We start from the raw sequence: 21,149 nt of genomic DNA, 5'->3' as shown, positions 1-21,149 counted from the left end.
CCAACATGCGCCCTTCCCACACATCCACCCACCACCCGGCTGTGAAAGCAGATAACCCAATCTCTCATCTGATTCTAGAGTTTTGTTTGTGTTCATTTGCAATTTTCAAAGCTACCAAGAGCTGAAAACTTCTTGACAGATGAAAAGCTTGACTTTTGTCATTAATATAGACATGTTTGCAGGAATTTGTACATCCGGGAAACTTGTACATCCGGGAAACTGCAGGCCTGTCAGTTTGACCTCAGTACCAGGGAAGCTCATGAAGCAGATCCTCTTGAGAGTCATCATGTGGCACTTGCAGGGCAAGCAGGCGATGAGGCCCAGTCAGCATGGGTTTATGGAAGGCAGGTCCTGCTTGACGAACCTGATCTCCTTCTATGACAAAGTGACACGCTGGGTGGACGAGGGAAAGGCTGTGGATGTGGTCTACCTTGACTTCAGCAAGGCTTTTGATACCGTCTCCCACAGCATTCTCCTCAAGAAACTGGCTGCTCTTGGCTTGGACTGGCACACGCTTCGTTGGGTTAGAAACTGGCTGGATAGCCAGGCCCAAAGAGTCGTGGTAAATGGAGTCAAGTCCAGTTGGAGGCCTGTCACTTGTGGCGTCCCCCAGGGCTCATTGCTGGGGCCGGTCCTCTTTAACATCTTCATCAATGATCTGGATGAGGGCATTGAGTGCACCCTCAGTAAGTTTGCAGATGACACCAAGTTAGGTGCGTGTGTCGATCTGCTCGAGGGTAGGAAGGCTCTGCAGGAGGATCTGGATAGGCTGCACTGATGGGCTGAGGCCAACTGCATGAAGTTTAACAAGGCCAAGTGCCGGGTCCTGCACCTGGGGCGCAATAACCCCAAGCAGAGCTACAGGCTGGGAGATGAGTGGTTGGAGAGCTGCCAGGCAGAGAAGGACCTGGGAGTGATGGTGGACAGTCAGCTGAATATGAGCCATCAGTGTGCTCAGGTGGCCAAGAAGGCCAATGGCATCCTGGCTTGTATCAGAAACAGTGTGACCAGCAGGGCTAGGGAGGTGATCGTCCCCCTGTACTCGGCTCTGGTGAGGCCGCACCTCAAGTACCGTGTTCAGTTTTGGGCCCCTCACTACAAGAAGGACATCAAGGTGCTCGAGCGGGTCCAGAGAAGGGCGACCAGGCTGGTGAGGGGCCTGGAGAACAAGTCCTACGAGGAGCGGCTGAGGGAGCTGGGCTTGTTCAGCCTGGAGAAGAGGAGGCTCAGGGGCGACCTTATCACTCTCTACAGATACCTTAAAGGAGGCTGTAGTGAGGTGGGGGTTGGTCTGTTCTCCCACGTGCCTGGTGACAGGACGAGGGGGAATGGGCTTAAGTTGTGCCAGGGGAGTTTTAGGTTAGATGTTAGGAAGAACTTCTTTACGGAAAGGGTTGTTAGACATTGGAACAGGCTGCCCAGGGAAGCGGTGGAGTCACCATCCCTGGAAGTCTTTAAAAGACGTTTAGATGTAGAGCTTAGGGATATGGTTTAGTGGGGACTGTTAGTGTTAGGTCAGAGGTTGGACTCGATGATCTTGAGGTCTCTTCCAACCTAGAAATTCTGTGATTCTGTGATCTGCTTGCTGAGAAAACAAACAGACTTGGGCATATGAGATTTTCCCAATTCTTTTCGTTTTCTCACCCTTGATTTATTTGTCCTTTTCTTAATTACACTCTTATGCAGAGACACATAAGTCTTCACTGCAGAGAAACAAGCCTTCCTGTGCCTCAGCTCATCCAATGTCTTCAAACACGTTTTCATTAGTACAGTGGGAAAAAAAAAAAAAAAACCTTCTGAGTTTATCTTCTGTCTATGCACTTAGATTATAACTGCACAAAACAACATACAAATATGCAGCATTTTAGGAAAAAATGCATAGTATTTCAAGAGATTAATTTATCACACAATTATCTAGGAATTTGCTGCTCAAAACTTGAAGAACACCAGGTTAAGATTGAAATTTAGGGGTTAGCAAATATTAAATCTTAGAAAATCACAATGAAAAACTATATTAAATACAGTTACCAGTTTGAACAGCAACAAAGTTTCCTATACACAACACTCCTGACATAGCAGTGTCTATGCTGACACTGATTAAGAATGTGGTAACAAACGCATGAGTGAAGACTGCATCCAAAAGGCTATACGTTAATGTGCAAATTAAAAAGAAGCTCTGATGAGTACAGTTACTGCTTTAACATCCTTTAACATCCAGGAGAAATAAGGAATTTTAATAGACTGCAAGCTATTTAGAGTGGCAAAGGCACCAATTTATTTTCATACTTTTTAGTAATTACTGTCAAGAAGAAAGTGACTGAGATGTGATCTATTTTCCTTCTTATATGCCTGATCTAAGGTATACAAGACCAGTTTCCTTTCCAAGACCTGCAGTCTATGTAGTAATGAAGACATCAGAACCCAATTCTATTCCTAATCTTTTTAGGAAGGTCATAAATTGGCAAAAAAAAAAAAAAAAAAAAAAAAAAAAAAAACACAGGCAAGATTGGAAAAAAAATAAATCTGATGAACTACACTTAGTCACAGTGCCACTAAAAAGAAGCTAAGACAAGACAGAATTGAAGCCTGCTAAGGAAAGTAAGCAGGGACAAGAAATGTTGGTGCCATGGATGTATTCCTGTTCAACATCCATCAGCACCTAGTATCTCCAGCACATGCTCTTCACGAGCATGCAGAAATTCAATCTTTACCTTCCACATAAATGCCTCAGTACCAACATACACATAACTTTTGAAGTAAGCATACAGGTAAGACTTATTCCTTCCATTTTTTATTTTTTTTTTGGCTATTTCCCCCCCAGAAGAGATGCTAAGGCCTACATATATACTAACATGCCCAGAACGTGTTCACTAAGAACAAACGGCCCTGGCATATTTTGCAGAAGGACAGTTCTGTCTCAGTAATGGTTGAGACAAACTACAAAAGGATTGTTTAGTATATTTTCCTGTTGTTGTTGGTTTGCACATTATAGACTTTTTGTAATTTTTTTTCCCAGTTTAATCAAGTTACCCAAACATGAATACTGAATAATATCTGAGCTAAACAATTTAAAAATAAAATAGAACCAGTACATCAGTTACAAGTTCTGAAAAATTGATTACGTCAAAACCGATTTTTGATAGAGCACAAATGGCAGTGCTCCTCAATTCAGAACACTTCCTTGATGAATTATTTTCAACCTACAATAAGTGTAACTGTGGAGATTTCCCTTAAACTAAAAATACATTTCTCCCTCTTTCTTTATGAGAGGTTAATACAGTTTTATTCAATCTGATCAGTTTTTTTGAACTACTTTATTTTTGCTAGATCTGTTTAAGATTTATTATCCTAATAAATTCTGAAAGGGTGTTTTTTGTTTTGTTTTTCCCTTTAAAGACTTAATGCAAATTCTGAAGCATAGAGGAAAAATATCCACAATCTCTCTATGAATCCTTAGTTTTAGCAACTACAACTAATCAATCCTGCTATCATTTAAACCAAGATGGAAGTATAGAACATAGGCTGACAAGTAATACATGTTCCTTATTTTGCTGTTCATATAGCCATTAACTACAAAATAGTGTTATGTCTTGTCATAGCTGAACATAAACAACAAAACAACAAGTTTATGGCAGTATCTTCTACTAAAATAGGAGCTGGTATTCTTCAAAACATACTTCACTGCTTTTCAACAGTTAAGACTGAAAGGATGATAAAAAATACAGATTTAACAGCTAAAACTAATATATATTTTTTATGAAAATAGGAAGTATTAAATGCATTTTTAAGATAAATTGCTGGTAATTCTCAATTTTAGAAAAATCATGGATATTATGTTTGGAAGATACATGCAATTTTGGTTGCTGCTTTTATATAGCCTTATTTTCAGTTTTCTTTTTAAACATATGACAGTTCATGCACATAAAGGTTACCCTTAAAAACATCTGAGTCACATAAAAAGTCTCATGCATGAGCTATTGACTCATGAAAGAAATATAATAGATCCCAAAGTAAAAATAAGGAAACTACTATAACAAAACAAAGTTGTTAGGATGACCAATGTTAACAGAAGAAAATGCGGTAAGTTCTGTTATTTCCCTTTGGAATTCTCAGAGTGCTGTGGAATTATAGTCATAACCGGTATACATTTTAAGAGACACAATAAAACTGATTGATAATGAAGAACTTTCAAGTAAAATAATCTAAAATTCACTACCAGCTTTATTTCCTTGTTTCTGTAGCTTTAAATTCCCACTAACTGTAAAGTACCTTTTCACTTGCTGTGAATTTTTGACTTTTTAAGCTAGTTAAATATGATATTTCTGCATTGGTTTTAATTTACTCAAAGTAACAAATTAAAACAGCGTCCAATTTTGCAATACAAATACTGAAAGTAATCATCACCATTTAAACTGCTCTGCCTAATGATTATTAATGATGCAGCCTGAGAAATATGTTCTATGACATTATGTGATGAAATAATAATATTTATTAACTTATACCAGATTGTTTCATACTACTAACATCATGTTCACTATATCAGGCAGGAAAGATCCACTACTTGACATGGTGTAATTATATAGTAAAACCAACATCAAGTTGATGTGTTAGAGATTGAAATGCAGTACAGAGTTTTCTACCTAAACAACACAAACACTGAGATTCTGTATCACAGCTATTTCACAAAATACTGCCTGTACAGGCCACTTTAGAATGCTAATGTTTAAAATAATAATTTACAGAATCACAGAATTGTCTAGGTTGGAAGAGACCTCAAGATCATCGAGTCCAACCTCTGACCTAACACTAACAAGTCCTCCACTAAACCATATCCCTAAGCTCTACATCTAAACGTCTTTTAAAGACCTCCAGGGATGGTGACTCCATCACTTCCCTGGGCAGCCCATTCCAATGCCTCACAACCCTCTCAGTAAAGAAGTTACAAATAAAGCTTCAAAAAAAAAAAAAGTCAAAATTATAAAATAATCTAGAGGATGATAATCAAACAGATAAGGCATACATTAATTCCTCTTGTCCTCAGACTTCCTGCAATTCTGAAAAAAAGAACAGAAAAAAAAAAAAAAACTTCACTACCCAAGTGTGTGCACTTCTTCTGAAGGCTTCAGCTCACCACACTTTACATAATTCCCATCTGGTTTCTTTAAAAGTAAAAATACCTGTTCTCAGTTGTCACTCCCAGCAACTACTTTATCAACAACTGACTGCTGTTTTTAAAACAACTTGGAAGTTCAAAGGAAACTTTAAGAGTCTAAATCCACCTAGAAAATAATATGGTCATTTCATGCACAATTCCGTAACTATATAAAAAATTACCCTAATACTAAAACTAGAACTAAAACTAAAACTAAAAATTATGTTAATACTAAAAACTAAAACCAGCCTTACCAATCTCTGAAGCTGCTGCAGGCTTTTTTGTTGAGGTTTTCCATACCCACCCCCAGCAGACATTGTCTATGCTCTCAACTATATTGTTCTCTGAAAAGCAATATTTCTTGATCTAAAAACCTTGGCATTTACTTCATGACAAAAAATGGCTATTACCTTTCCTGCAAGACTGAGTAACAGCCCTTCATTCTAGAAATGAAAATCACAATAACTACAAGGCACTATAAGACAATCAGCTCTGGCGCTGGCACGGTCCCCGGCGCAGCGGGACATGGGAGAGTACAGGGGGTTCTGTATATTCCTAGCCATACATGATGGGATGCAGTATGGGCATGAGTGCATCTTACTACTTGTAGACAAGATTGAAGAAAAGAACAAAGGCTTGAAGACTGATTTGCAGATTTATTTCAGACTTTATATATGTGATATATATTTATATGTGACATAATTATATATAATATATAATAATTTTTATAAATATATATATAATATTATGTATTATATGTATATAAAATAACTATATGTCATAACTATAGACACGTTAGCATGGGGGGAAAAATAAAAAAAACTCTTGAAAGTTACTTGCATATAAAAAGAATATTAGAAGATATTAGAATAAGTTATCCTTAGCGAAGATACTGGATGGAGCACTCTGAGTGACTATCATGGCTCTTGCCATCTGGGGGACATAAAGTTCTTGAAACATAGTTAAGATATTTTAGAGCCTTTGATACAAATAATCATTTCTTATTTAAAGTTAAGTGAAAAGTATTTTAAAGTTCTAAAATAAGCTATTGCGCATTGAAAGTAAGTCAGAAACAGACATATTCATGAAGTAATTATGACAATTTTCAAGTCAATGCCCAAACTTCAGAACACAGCTAAAACCAATTTCATAAGCCTAAGGGTTTTCATTTCCCAGTGCAGTGCAATCAATACATTGTTCTACTTAAATTGTGAAAAAATGAAATATAAGTGCTATTTTGTTATTTCTTTTAATTCAAATTCAAAACAATAACATCACTGCATAAAAATGGAGTGCAAATATAAATGTATAACTACAAAAAATCATAAGCACTAAGGTAATACATAGAAAAAAGTGTCTGATTAACTACACTTTTTTTTTTTAACATTAATTATCAAAAATATTGGTTAAGTTTATATAGGTATTAGCTTATTTTTCTCATTAGAATAAAACCGCAGAAATTTTTTGCTAGCCAGTCAGATTGACCATGTCTCTAGGAAAGCAAGTAAAAACCATGGCTTTAATCAAGAGTAAAAGAAGTACAAAACTGCATACAAGTTCAGTTTGCTTATACAATTATAAATGTTATGAACCCTTTTTAGTACGATAAGACAGGAAATTTTTTCATTGTCTCAAACAACTGAAAAACTGACAATATAGTTTTTTCTACTTAATGTCTCATTAAGGACAATGATCTCGATCTTTTAGTAGCTTAATAAAATATTTATGCATCTTCTCATTAGCAAGAAGATGAGTATTAAAAAAGTTAGCTGTCGGAACTCTAATCTAAAGATGTCCCATTCCAATTGGTTTTCTTTGCAGAGAACTATAACCTTCAGGACAAACAAAACTTCCACAAGTAAAAGCAAATTAAAGAAGTCAAATCTGTTCCAAAGCTATCACTTCTTATTAAAAGTTACCTTTTTTACTTTTCAGGATCCAGAAGAGTGCTGAGTGAAAACAGATTAAGATAAACAGATAAAACATACTCCAGAATAAAAACATCAAATACGGTTTTAACAAAGAGATTGGACTTCAGCATTTTTTACCCTAGATATATCCTATAAGCTTTAGAATTTAGCTTTAGGAACTATCAATTTCTTTAAAATGAATCACACAAATAACATACATTAGACAAAAATGGATGCTGCTACAGGTTGCCTTTTGTTTAGCCACGAAACTGTTGAAGATGAACTTCACACTCAGTACAAAACTTTATCAGTTTTATTTTTCTGTAGAGAGAACATTAATCATTCAAAGTCAGAGATAAGAATTTGCTAGGGACTGTTCTTGAACTGTGCTTTACCTGAACTATTTCATTTGAATATATATATTGAAGAACTATTCTAGAGACAATGTCCTAGGCAAGACTTGATTGTGACTTTTCCAATGATTTTTTGGTAGAAGATAACCAGTTCTCAAACAGAATGACTTTATGTTATGTTTTCAGTGAGATTCAGTGAGATTCACAATTGTCTTCTCAGAGCCCAAAAGGAATTTCTTATCAAAGCTACAAAGATAACCCAACCCTTAGAGAAGGGGAGCGAGGCCACAATTTACCTCAGAACAATGAACAGAAAATCTTAAAAAAAAAAAAAAAAAAAAAGGAAGTTAAAGAAAGAGATTCAAATCCTTACCTTACTTAATTCAATTCACACACTGGAGAACTTCAGTCTTCTATATAACAAGTAAATATCATACTTTTAGGTTAGATTTTTCTGGTGGTATTTTATTTTTGTGTTAATTTACACTTAGAAAAAAAAAAAAAAAAGATTTCCCTTAACCAGCATGACAAAAAAAATGTAGATTTTAAGCAGATAGGAATATTGTTTACAATTCTGTTTAATTAAGGTTTAATATAAACATTAAGAAATATTCTAAACCATACCATAAAGGAATTTAATTGTAATAACCCTTCACTTTTAATCTAAAAGCCTACTTACAAATGCAATCAAATTCACAGCAACAGGAATGCAATTAGACAACCTATAGCTCAACGCTGGCTTTTGCTCATTTGCAAAGTGCTCCTGTTTACATTTACAATCCAAGAAAAATGAAATAAATTATTCATCAAATACCAAAAGCACTGGAAAGTAATACACATTGGTAGCAGAGCCAGAACAATGAACAAAGCCAAGTTCCATAAATAGCTAAGGCTCATATCTAGACTTGACACATGATGCTACAATACCCTGCAGGACAACAGCTGAAGAGAGAAACAAAAATGTAAATAAAGCTCAAGAACCTCTTTCACACCACAGATGTCCTGAGACAATTAACAAGTCACTATTTGCTTAGTTAAGTAATGATCAGTTTAAAGCAAATCTAATCCCCATACTTTCACCAGCATCCAAACACTTGCTGAAGTGACAGAATGCGATTCATGTATTGCCAACTTCATTAGCTCATTCTCATGCCAGTCCCCTATATCAGAGCAACAATCCTTTCTCTAATCCCATCAAGGGGCTTTTTTTTTTCCAGCTTCCATCTCCCACTGACTCAGATAGGGGAATCAAATACTGAATAATACATTCAATGAGTTACTTAATTAGCTGGGTGAAGGTGAAACTGAAACAGCTGAGTCAAATAATGAATAATGAGATGTCAAGCACGGTAGCTTAGACGAAGGAAGGATTTGAAAGCATTCTTCCTGACAAAAAGACGCACGGTATTTTTCAAGCGCAGAATACTAAGGGATTAATCTTTCCCTTTCAGTCCCTCCAAAAATATCAGTCTGGGGGCATATTCACAAAAGTGAACAGAGAAGAAGTAGGAGAGTAGAAATCACTCACTGTACAGCAAGTACAATTAAATAAGTAATAGTCAATTACTAAGTTAGGAGTAGTTCAAAACAAAACAAAAACAAAAAAAAATCTAGAAAAGTTAATTCAAAAATGCAAAACTCTTGTAATATAGTATGACGATAAACCAAGTAGCTATAAATCTTTTCTCATTTAAGGAAAGATTTTGTTCTGCAGCAAATCAAATGGAAAACCAAAAATCTCACTAATCTATTAATTAAATCCATTGTTTCCCAAATTGCTATTCTTAGTAATGGCATATCTGTTCTTCTGCCCTTGGCATTAGTTGCAGAAGTCTGTAATCAGACGCTATTTATTACAGGCAGAACTAGTTAATTAACCCGTGCTTTATTTCTGTGTTTGGACAAAAGACTTGATTCATCCCCACCCTGCAGTCTCTAAATGATGATCTTGCCAGGAGAAAGGAGTACAACGTCGTGGTTTAACCCATAGGAATTCTTCCAGTGACTCTGCTTGAAGTATTCTGCCAGGGACCCTGGGCAATGGCAGACATTCAAAACGTTTATTTGCAAATGGGGCGGGACAGTAAGGATTGTACTCATTCATTAAGAAAAAGAATAACGGGTACAAAGTGTCAAATGTTGAAAAAATCGTACACCTCAAACACAAGGTTAGTGCTCAAACCCCAGATGGATAGCTGTAAGAAAAAGACAGAACAAGATTTTTTTTCTGATTTAAACTCCTCACATCTATGAAATAATTTTAGTATTTTTAATTTTCAGACCCTCCAGTGGATCCAACTGATACTGGCATATCCCTACATTACTGCTGTATACATATGATACACTGCCTGTGTATCAGTCATCCTTGCCTGAACATTACTTTCCTGTAAAAGTAAATGAAGTGGAAAAAACTATATAATAGGTGTAAACAGAAGTGAGTGTACGTCATATGGTATGGGATGTGTCAAACTCAAGCCAGTTAGGAGCCATTATTAAGTTGTTAGAAACAAGAGAAGTAATGCACAATTCATGGTAGTCTGAGCAGTACTCAAACGAGTGTCCTACAAATGGCAAGTTCTACAACGAGAAGAAATAGCAGTAATGCCTGGGGCACTGGCTCACCCATCATCAATAAGACAATCATCAGATGGCTGTTTTCTGCAATGACTGCTTAATAAATCGTCTTTGTCGAGTTTACTCAGCCTGATTCTCCCACTCTGAGCACACACATAGCTCTCAACTTCCAACATGCCCTAGATTTGCCATATTTTGTTAAAGGCCCTGCTCCCATCAAGAGTATCAGAAGGATTAAAATAACTTACAAACAAAATGGCCAATTTCTATCACGTCAGAAATACAATAATTATTTTCAGGTCTTCATAAACCTCTTGCATGTGCATGTAGATAGAGATTAGGCTATTTTCCTGCCACATTACTTATTCATAAAATGTAAATACCAGGGAGTTCCACAGTACAGTACTTTTCTACATTACCTGCAGCAGCAGCAGCCTATCTGAGAAAATCTGGCTGTATGGACTGGCCAGTTCAGGCACAAAACCCAATTCACAGTGGCTTTGTATCTTGAAAGACCTCTTGGCACCACTGTATTTCCCCTGGCTGCCTTAGGCTCTAAGCACTTCATCATGCTTTGGCCTTTACTTCAATTCATAATACAGAGCTGACGCTGAAGAACTGAAATAAAAATGTGCATGGGGAAAACAAAAAAAAAAACAAGTAAAGTAAATGACCAGTATTCATGACTGTAAGTGAAAAGAACAACTGACTAAAATCGTCTTCATAATTCACCAATATCTTATTTTTATAGTTTTTTGTTTTGATCATTAATTCTTGGAGTTATCCTGGTGTTTGTCTTGGAAAAAGCTTGATTTATCTATTCCGTTATCTATTCCAGCACAACAGTCCGTCATCTCTCTGTATCACAAGATTAACATAAATAGACTATGGCACTACCAGAAGTCATGCAGTGTTCTAAAGTATATTGATCCTCTTCAGTAGATTTATATATATATATATATATATATATATATATATTATTTTAAATGAATAATAATTAAAAAGTCCCAGACCGTTTCTTTATTCCTTAGCTTCCTTCTGTTAAATTGTCTAGAACAGACTTGTGCAATAGCATGCTTACTTGCTTCTCAGTCAAAATAAGAATGTAAAGTTCTGTTTCTTAATTAAATTAATGATGTAAAACATTAAAAAAAAAACAGCATCACATATGCAAAGCCAAAAATATTGCTATGATATAGTGAATATAAGTGAATATAATAAGAATATTCCATACTGTAGCCATTGGATGTAGACTAAATGCTTTCTGATTAGACTCACTGCTGAACACGTGCCTCCATTTAGTTGTCAGCAGTTATCAGGTAACACAAACTATACATGGAGCTGGAACTAATTTCTACATAATGCAACTGCAGAAAAGGCTTGCAACAACAATGGCAGACATATCATTAAATGGGCAAATGTAGAAACATAATTAAATTAACTGATAATCATCTCTCTTCTTCTATCCAGACTCTAATTTAATGCACTTGCAAATGTAATGAGGTTCACTGAATTGAAAAATACTGTGGAAATAACAGAAACAAGATTAAATTAATTGCAACACATACTGATAAGAAAGCTTGTTTCAAATTATGTGAAGCACATTTCTGAAAGCCATTAAAAGGCTAGTCACATATCAAGCACCTTGATGACAAATAATATATTTTAAATTATTTTTTCAGCTGGAATGTCACTGTGTTTCATATAACCACAGGTGAATTGTTTAGTCTTCTCTCTTATCCAAGTCTTCAGGTAAGAAAAATGTGAAAAATGCTTGGGCAGTAAAAAATTAAAATCTGGCCAACTACCAAAATTATTTCTACTCCACTCATTTCCATGCAATATCACTTTATAAAAATTAAGATGTACTAAATGCATTTATACCTTGCAGCTGCTTGGCTGAAAAAAATGTTATTTCCTCCTAAGAAACCAGAGTTTAGCTAATGCAAAAAAAAAAAAAAAAAGTCAAAAAGTATTCATTTTGAGTACAAAACGAACTCAATCTAAGTACTCTCAGATGTGCTTGGAAGTCCTCTAGATCATTCAATGTCTCTGAAGCAAGATCAAATGCAAACGAACCACCCTGAAAGATTTTTATTGAATTTGTCCTTATAAAACTGAAATGATAGGAAGTCCATCATCCCCCTAGATAGCCTATCCAAATAATTAAATGTATTTGATGCTTTAATTTCAGAAACACGGCGATCATTATACAGAAAATAAATGAAATTTCAGATAATATGAAAGGAAGTATTGCCTAGTATGTTACAGTAGACTAATATTTCAAATAATAGTGGGAGCTACAAGGCATCCAGTGTCAAGTATTTCAGTTGAATGGTAATTCTAATTTGTATATTTCCTTATTATACCAAGATTAACAACAGAGGATTTGCATCGGTGTGCAATGACAGGCTCCTTAAGTTTACATTCCCCTGACACTTAGACAGCACTTTATGCTGAAGGGCAAGCAGGAGGCATTAGCAAAGGTTTCATACAGTCACAGAATGGTTTGCATTGGAAGAGACGTTAAAGATCATCTCATTCCAACCCCCTGCTTATGTTTCTTGAGTTAACATTCAGAAGTTGGCAATGATCACTTTAACTTTTGATTTCTGACCAGCAGCGTGCTGCAATGACAAGAGTAATACAAAATCACAGCTGGGTAGGACAGTCTCTGAGTTAGAGGGCAAAGGAGAAGAAAAAGTACAGGGCCAGGGTATTAAATCACAGGGCATCATCTTTTAACATCTAGGGCATTCTGGTCCTAAATGTACAAAGGTTAAAGCACACACTTTGCCTGAAGAAGGTGAAAATTTCACTAAAATCATCTTGGTAAAATAAATGAAAGATAGCTCAAAAGATAAAAAAAATTGATGAAACCAAACTTTTTTTCACGTTCTTGTTCTTTCAAAAAGCCTTTCTAAAAAAAGCTATCCAAATGATGTTCTTTCAGTCATTTTACTTATAGTCTGGATTCATCTCCCCTGGTTTTGACTGCTAGTTAGCCATGCTGTCTAAGTATCTATTGGTACCAGAGACAGGCTGCCACTGAGAAGTATCCCTCTCTGCTGACACTGCAGCTGAAGAACAGAGCTTGAATAGCTAGTTGAGGCATGCTTAATATGTTTGAAGTTAGGTAAAATAATCCCATCCTGTTTCCGCTATAAATATCCCTTCCTTTTTTATGTCTTTCAGTTATTTCTGAAGTACAGAGCTACATATATATATATATATATTAGAGAGCTATAACATGTTTTTCTTGTTAATAGATTTTTCTAAAAACTGAATTAGTTATGAACTTTAATAAATATTGCTAATTGGACTTTCTATACTAAAATTGGTCATTATTTGTTAAGTATTCCAGTCTCAAGGAAGAGGTATGGAGATAATTAAAGAGAATTCCTGAAGAGTTTAGTTGGTTACAAGTAAAGCTTCTAAAAGGAAGTTATCTGTTTATATTGTATGTATCTAATTATTTACAAAAAGCAAGCACTGTACTGGTAACAGATTTTTTCTCAAGGTGGCCATATCCAAATTTATTTTCTATTTTCAACATGCCTTCAGTATAACTTCAGTTCCAAAAGATTTGGTCCTAAGATCCGCTAAAAATTGGCAATAGAGTAGGAATTGGTGTTAATTAGTCTGGGCTTTCTCCCAAATCTCTACGAATTTAACAATGTGTTTAGTGCTATTAAGCTTACACTTTATAAATCTTTATTTACATAACAGAAACAGAAAATGGAAAAGAAAGGAAAGAATGGGATGGAGAAAATGCAAAAAGGCAATGATTGTAGCTGAAATTGAGAAGAAGAAAAAAAAAAAAAAGACAGCTGCTTCATTTCCATCCCCTTTAAGCTTATCAGCACATATAAGCATTTCAAAATCCGCCTCTATGTGAGATTTACATTATGATTTTCATTATCAAAAATATATTTTAAATGTCTCGTAAGTGGGCAGACAGAACTGAAATCTCATACGGTTGATGATTTACACACATAAAGACATACACTACTGGCACCATTTATAGTATAAGATAGTGAATCTATTAGAAAAATAGTCTAATCTTATTCAAGCTGAACGCAAAATTTGGAAACTTGTAGGAGAAATAGGAAGCCTATTACAGAGCCCCAAAAGAAAACACTATACACAAAATACAGATTTTATGCTTTAAAATATCGACCCATCCAATTCTGTATCTTTCTCTCTGAGGTCATATCAGATGCTTCAAAGAAATAAATAAAAAATAGCCTGTTTCCCTACTTACTGTGTTTCTTCAGGTCAGTTATGGATAATCTACTGTTAAGACAATATCAATTTATTTTTAAAACATTCCTGACTCTATCAATATATCTAAGAACAGTGATCCCACAGCCTTTCTGGTCCTTTGCTCCAGTGTTTGTATAACCTCTTAGTAACATTTTTTTCCTAATAACTGAGAGGAAGGTCCTATGTTGCTGCTTGCATCCATCACCTCTCCTGCTTTCATTGTGCACTTCCACAAGCAGTCTGGCTCTATCTTTTATATACCATTGCCTAGCTTGAAGAATATAATAAAATACCCTCTTACCTCCCAAGCAAACTCAGTTCTGACTCTCACTATCCATCATGTGCTCCGAGATTCTAATCATCTGCTTGGTCCTCTGCTCACCTTCTTTCACTACATCAATAACTTCTACCAAATTTAAGTAGCACCTGATATTTTGCATAATAAGCATTATGTCCTCCCATATGTGGAAATTCTCCTGAAAATGAAGAGGAAATCATTGTTGATTGATGTAATGATTGGACCAACACTTACAAAAATTCCTTTGAGAAACTCCAATGTTTCCACACCAACTGTTCTTAGTACACAGAAAGAAAGCTGATGATCAAATGCTGCAGCTCTGTTTATTTCATATTTAGTAATTCTACTGCATGATGAAAGGTGATTGTTATTCTCCAAAACAACTAAAAATACTTTGTTTTTACTTGAGAGGATGCAAAATCAGACTTATGAAAGGAAACACTTCTGTGCTAGCCAAAAACTAGATTAAAGTTGGACTACAATGGAAAGCATATCTTCAGGGCTGGGAGGACTTCCATAAAGTACCACCTTCCTGTATAGTAACAGAAGCTGCACCTGCTGCATTTTGCCTGATTAAGCCTTCTTTCTCAACAAAATCTGGTGGTTTTAGGAGGTGGGGCTACAGTAGGAATTTGCAGATCAGAAAATAAGCAAGCAGGAATTTGAGGGTGGGGTCAGTGAAGGTATACTTCTGTAGACTTACAGGGTGAAGAAAAAAATCAGAAGGGGAATAAAATACAGCAAGGGTCCCAGCAAGTCTGGTGTCCCAGCAAGTGCATGCAGAGGGACAGTATTTAAGCTCCCAGCTAAGCCTCTAGTGAGCTCAGTCATCAAATGTCCTGGTGACAGGACGAGGTGGAATGGGCTAAAGTTGCGCCAGGGGAGTTTTAGGTTGGATATTAGGAAGAACTTATTACCAAAAGGGTTGTTAGGCATTGGAGTGGGCTGCCCAGGGAAGTGTTGGAGTCACCATCCCTGGAGGTCTTTAAAAGATATTTAGATGTAGAGCTTAGGGATATGGTTTAGTGGAGGACTGGTTAGTGTTAGGTCAGAGGTTGGACTAGGTGATCTTGGAGGTCTCTTCCAACCTAGATTCTGTGATCCTGGAATCTGAGCACGAAAGGTAATCACCTAGGAACAGGAAGCTTTAGGAAAGATGACAGATACATTCAGAAACAAGTGACCAGTGGCAAAGGCAGCAGGGATAGAAGGCAATTAGTTGCATTGCAGCAACAGGAACTCTTACAAGCTTTGATTGGTCTTCCCTGCCCTCATTGCCACATGTATCATGGCTAGAATTGGTCAGAGGGTAAATTTGTAAGAGAATGGGAAATAATTGCCTACAATTATAACATAATGGTAACCTCAGTTTATAAAGATGGTGAAATGTCCCTATCCAGCTGGAGAGAAGATAATTTTTGGTGCAAACATTGGTTATCCTAGACCAATGGACAGAGACTGAATAGTCAATCTAAGTACTGGCATCTCTCAGATACCCAATAAAGCCACATTTTTGATAAACCAGAGCTGAAAACCCAAGACAGAAATTGACAGAAGTAGTGGTGGTGGTGGGGGAAGGCAATAGAAACAATACCAGTTACACCATGGTTTCAAATTACTTCACTCACTTATGCTGCAGCCCAACAAAACCATGCTCCTCACATTTTATTTATTTTTTTAATTACATCTTGGAGACACCAGTATGCTTATCCCTAAAATATTTGTAAAAGTAGAAACACAGACTGTAGAAATTTTGTGTGTTTCTAAAGGAAACATAACTTGTGGTATGCTTGAAAAGCTACTACTACTCATCAGCTCGTGTCTGCAATAGATACGTATGGACACTACATATGCTTATAGAAAGCACTTTTTACCAAAAAGAAGTGATGTAGCTAATTACTGGATTTCAAACATACAGTCGCTCATAGAAAATTACTCTTCGTCAAAACATAAATTATTAAACCAAATAACCATATGGTTATTTGGGAAACATTTGAGGATTTACAAAAGAAGAAAGTAAAATTGTCTTTTAATTATCTCTTTGACCTATATCTCTATATATCTCTTTGATCTATATAAATCTGCTGAATTTGTGATAAATAAAAATAACAGCACTGAAGTATCCTTCACCAAACCAACTGACCTACAGCCAAGAATTAAAACTATTACAGAGATAAACACCTAGTAAATGTACAGTGCAGTACATATGTCCTCATGTTATAGTCAAAAAAAAAAGGTCACCTTGAAATATAATTGTATAAACTGAGTTTAGACAACATACATCTGGAAATAGGAGGTTTCACTCTTCCCACAATGACAAAAAAAATCTTATTAAAATAAAAAAGCAAACAGTAAACTGAAAACACTACTCTATAAGGAGATAAAAAAAAAGGCAAGCAAAAAGCAAAGCCTAGAAATTCAGATATATAAAATAATGATAATTTAGTATGGTTTCTTATTATTTTACATTTCTATTCTGATTTTCTTGTGTAAGTTATTGGTTTCTTGGTATGACGAAATAAATGAGCAAAGTGTCAGGTGTTTTGAAGAGTCAAGACAAAAAGATTGCTTTGCTGAGTGCCTTTTATGAACTGTATAATTCAGCATACATTGGATTTTTTTCTTTATGTAAGTGGGCACACATGCATATGTGTGTATGTGTCTGTGTGCACACAGATATAGGTGTCCAGATTACAAGGAAATTATCACACAATATGAAGAAAAAGTAGAGAGATAAGGAGGGATCTGGTAACACGAGGGGCAGAAAAAAGAGCCTAAGACAGCGTGAACTTCACAAAATCATATTTAAGACATTCACATTAGTGTTTTGAAGAAGAGATAAGAATGATGAGATACCAGATTGGGTATACTCTGACAGGGAAGCATAGGGAGTGGAAACTAGGTTGAATTTTTAAGAAGCATTGGCATGTATGACAAGCTTAAGAGCGTAGATAAAAGCTTATAAAGACCAAGGCTTAACAAAGACCTTTCTGGTTATGAAAGACTACAAAACATTTTATGATTTTTATGTTTAAAAATAAATAAATAAATAGACTATTACTCAACAGAAGTAAAAAGGAAAGCTATCAATTGTCTTTGTCTACCTGTTGACATCTTTTTTTCCTATTTTTCCTTAAAAGGATGCAGTTAGTTGAGATGTTAACATGACAATCCCACAAAAGAACAAGATTAGAAAGCAACGAATTCTTGAATACCTGAAAATGACTTTTTTAACTCAGATACTTGATTTTTCTTTAGGACATATGAAGCAATTTCAGAGGCCCAGAAAACCTTCTATGATGTTCTGGAAAGTTTTTGGAAGACTGCAAAAGAGGAAATAATGTTTATTCTTAAAATAGAGGAGAGAGATTCCAAATCATAACATAGGTAGCATAATTTATCTCCTTGAAAAATACTGGATTAACTAATTACAACTTTTTATCAGTTCCAAAAGCTAAAAAAGTATTCAAATAGCAATCCATCAAGAAAATACAAAAGTATCACCTCTTTTTCAGAGAACTCCAAAACTACAAATCTCTGGCATTTGTGACAGAATTCTGGGGTAATTTCACTACATATATGACTTGTTCTTCTACTTTTCCATAACTATCAGTATGGACAAGATTTTTTTGCGCTGTGTTTACCATAGGATGTTTAAGTGTGCCTTGCTCCCTGTTCTGTCAAGGCACCATGGGATATAGTGCCATTCCAATTTATGGAGATGTTTTCACTGCCAGTGTGTGAAGGCATGCATGCAAATACATTCTTGTAATATTCCTTCTTAATTAGTAAGATTGGATGTAAATCAAGGAAAATATTAATGTAAATATCACTGTATTTCTCAACTGCTTGTCAAAATCAGATTATGCTTTTTGCTGAAGATAGAGAACACTCCTAGCCACCAAATGAAATATTCTATGCTGTGTTGTTTAAAGAGTTTGGGTTTATACGTTCTTTTTTATTAAATTCAAACACAAAATTGAGAAATGGAATATGTCATTTCAAACTAGAATGATGTTTAGGCCCCTACTTTCAAATTTATTTCTTCCAATTACTAAGGTAAAGTTCAGGGAAGGTGTCTTTTATGCTAAGGGTGCTATTTGACACACCACTAACTGCAATTAAATTGCCTCGCCAATTTCGTAAAGTCTAGCCTCAAAATGAGTGAATTAGGAATGGTTCTCTTTTTATTTCCCTTTTATTTCTTCTCCTATGCCTACTATAAATACTTCTACCTATTGTGAACACATAACTTTATTTGCATTGATGAGTCTTAACACAAGAATGAGAAAATGGTAATTGAATTTCAACAAAGCATGTTCCCAGACAGAACAGACGTTCAGCAACCAGGAATGTTATACCTTAACAACTGTTCTAGATCCGCAGTACATTTTTCATAGAATCATAAAAGCACATGTGCCTATAAAAAAATGCAGACAGAACTGGTATCACAACTACCAAACGAGGAGGGGAAAAAAAGCTGCAGCAGACCAAATGAGGAGGGGAAAAAAATTTGCAGCAGCAGGCTGATGAAATTTATACAGATGAAATGTGTAAGTTAGAAAGTGATATCTATGATACATACTCCCTAATCTAAACTGATGCTAGGAGCTATAACAGCATCTCCTACTCCAAAGGGGGCTTTCATCATATATGTGGCTTGCAAAGGTTTTAGAACATTGAATCTTAAAAAAGAAATTAAAAAAAAATAAAAATCAATACAATTGTCAACTTCTGCAGCTGTTCAGACTCCTTAGCAGTCTCAAGAGGCAGCTCACTCAAATTTCAAGCCTTCAACCATAAACTTCCTTAAGCTCTGTCCTGCCAGACTGAAGATGTGGATTGCAATTCACTTTTACTGCTGCAGCAAATCTGACACCAGCTCAGCATTTGCAATTCTAGACTGTGCAGGAGACAACACAGTTGAACAGTAATAGTAACTCAATTGACTTCCCAGAATATAGCACAGTTTATCTAGGACAAGTCCAGGACAGAGAAAACATATACATCAATCTACATGTTCACCAAAGTTTACCTGCTACATTGGCTGCTTATAATTCTGGCAGGCCCAGAAGAAATAAAAAATGGCACCTTCTTTGTTCTTGTCAATGTGTCTGGGTTGTATGTCACTTCTTGGTTTAATGGCCTCACTTTTAGCAGACTATTTTTTACAACACTCCATTCTTAATTACAAGGCTTTCTTTATTTGATTTGTACTAGAGTCCCTCCACAGTTTATCAGTTTGGAGTTGCAATTAGTTATGTCCATCTTCTTTCTCACAGAACGACTTTTTTTTTTAGATCACCTAGAGGACATAGAATAGGATCTCTGGCCCAGCCCAGTCTTTACAAACCTGATGTAGTCAACTCAAAGATACAATTATTCCTATTACACTGACACAATTATTGTTATGGAATCTGCACATATACTATACTTGTTTCTAGAATGTCACTTAATTATTCCCTGCTGGGATGCTAAGTCACCCTCTGAAAAGGATAGGATTTCATCTTCTTTCCAAAAGAATAAGGCCAATGCACAAGACCTGATTTAAAATTTTAGTTTAGTATGGGAGAAGTCCACAAGCAGAAATCTTTCTAGAAAGCTTAAATAACACCTTAGTTCATGTATATTTGGTCTTCAACACAGTTCAAAAACATGTACAATGGTAACAATATAGAGGAGGGGGCGGAGAGAGAATGGAGCCAGGAGAGACAGGGAGAAGAATGGGGAGAGCAATAAATGAAATAAATATACTCTGATACTTTACAGAAAACATACCCTAAACAAACTACTGCCCATTATAGTGGAACAAAGAAGTAGGCTTTGGATTTTATATTAATTGGCATGGCAATTAATAAGACATATAGCACATGGTAAAATCAGTTCTGCCATCTGTGTTAACTGTCCTCAAGTGGAAAGATTGCATACTTGCCATGTTCATCAGCGTTAAGATTGCTACTTCATGCCAAGTTTTATTTTATTAGCTCCTGTTAGTTCCTATGATACAAGTCTTTCAATATTTCTGTTTAAAACTTTTCATACCAATATCAAGAACTCCACATAAAAATAACAAAAACACATTGTGCTGAAACTTGTAGCTAACCTTATTGCCTTCAGGCTATTAGTATCCTGTGTTGAGTTTGTAAATTGATTTTCCTAATTATTCACAAATGAATACATTTCTTACAAATGCTGCATATAATTCAGAAATACTGTTAAAGGTTACGCTATAAGAGTGACAGATATATCAAGTGGCTTCACTGAAGAGTATGAAGATATGAGACAGCAAAAAGCATAACATATTTAATTTTAAGATCAAGAACATGACAGAAAAAAAAAAAATACCTAAATAATTGCAGGTGTTTCAATTTAAGTTCTGTTTGCCTTTTTTTTTTTTTATCTCTGCATCTTCCAATAGCCATATCATTGTGCTGATAATGCTTCCAGCCAAAGGCAACAGTTATTTCCAGTACAACATCATAATATTTTATAAACCTGAATCATTTCCCATCACCAAGATCAAACCATGTGTCTCAAAATTCATATCTGTCCTCTTCTTACTTGATGGTGAGCTACATGAAAATGATTGGTGTCCA

At 35.5% G+C, this 21,149-nt stretch overlaps 1 protein-coding gene across 6 annotated transcripts in view; it reads right to left on the bottom strand.

The window, feature by feature from the left end:
• RBFOX1 (RNA binding fox-1 homolog 1) overlaps window positions 1-21,149 on the bottom strand; it is an 895,957-nt gene that overhangs the window by 628,646 nt on the left and 246,162 nt on the right. Inside the window, exon 1 of one of the 6 annotated variants that reach the window (XM_072023693.1) lies at window positions 17,769-17,788. The exons of the other annotated variants lie outside the window; for them this stretch is intronic. The gene's annotated coding sequence lies outside the window, so the exon portion shown is untranslated. Of the gene's footprint in view, window positions 1-17,768; window positions 17,789-21,149 lie in introns of those variants that run through there. 6 annotated transcript variants of the gene reach the window in all.

Source organism: Anas platyrhynchos, chromosome 15, assembly GCF_047663525.1.
Source record: "Anas platyrhynchos isolate ZD024472 breed Pekin duck chromosome 15, IASCAAS_PekinDuck_T2T, whole genome shotgun sequence".
Taxonomy (NCBI): Eukaryota; Metazoa; Chordata; class Aves; order Anseriformes; family Anatidae; genus Anas; species Anas platyrhynchos.
Note: the sequence above shows the minus strand (reverse complement) of the source record. Positions and strands in the feature narration are given on the sequence as shown.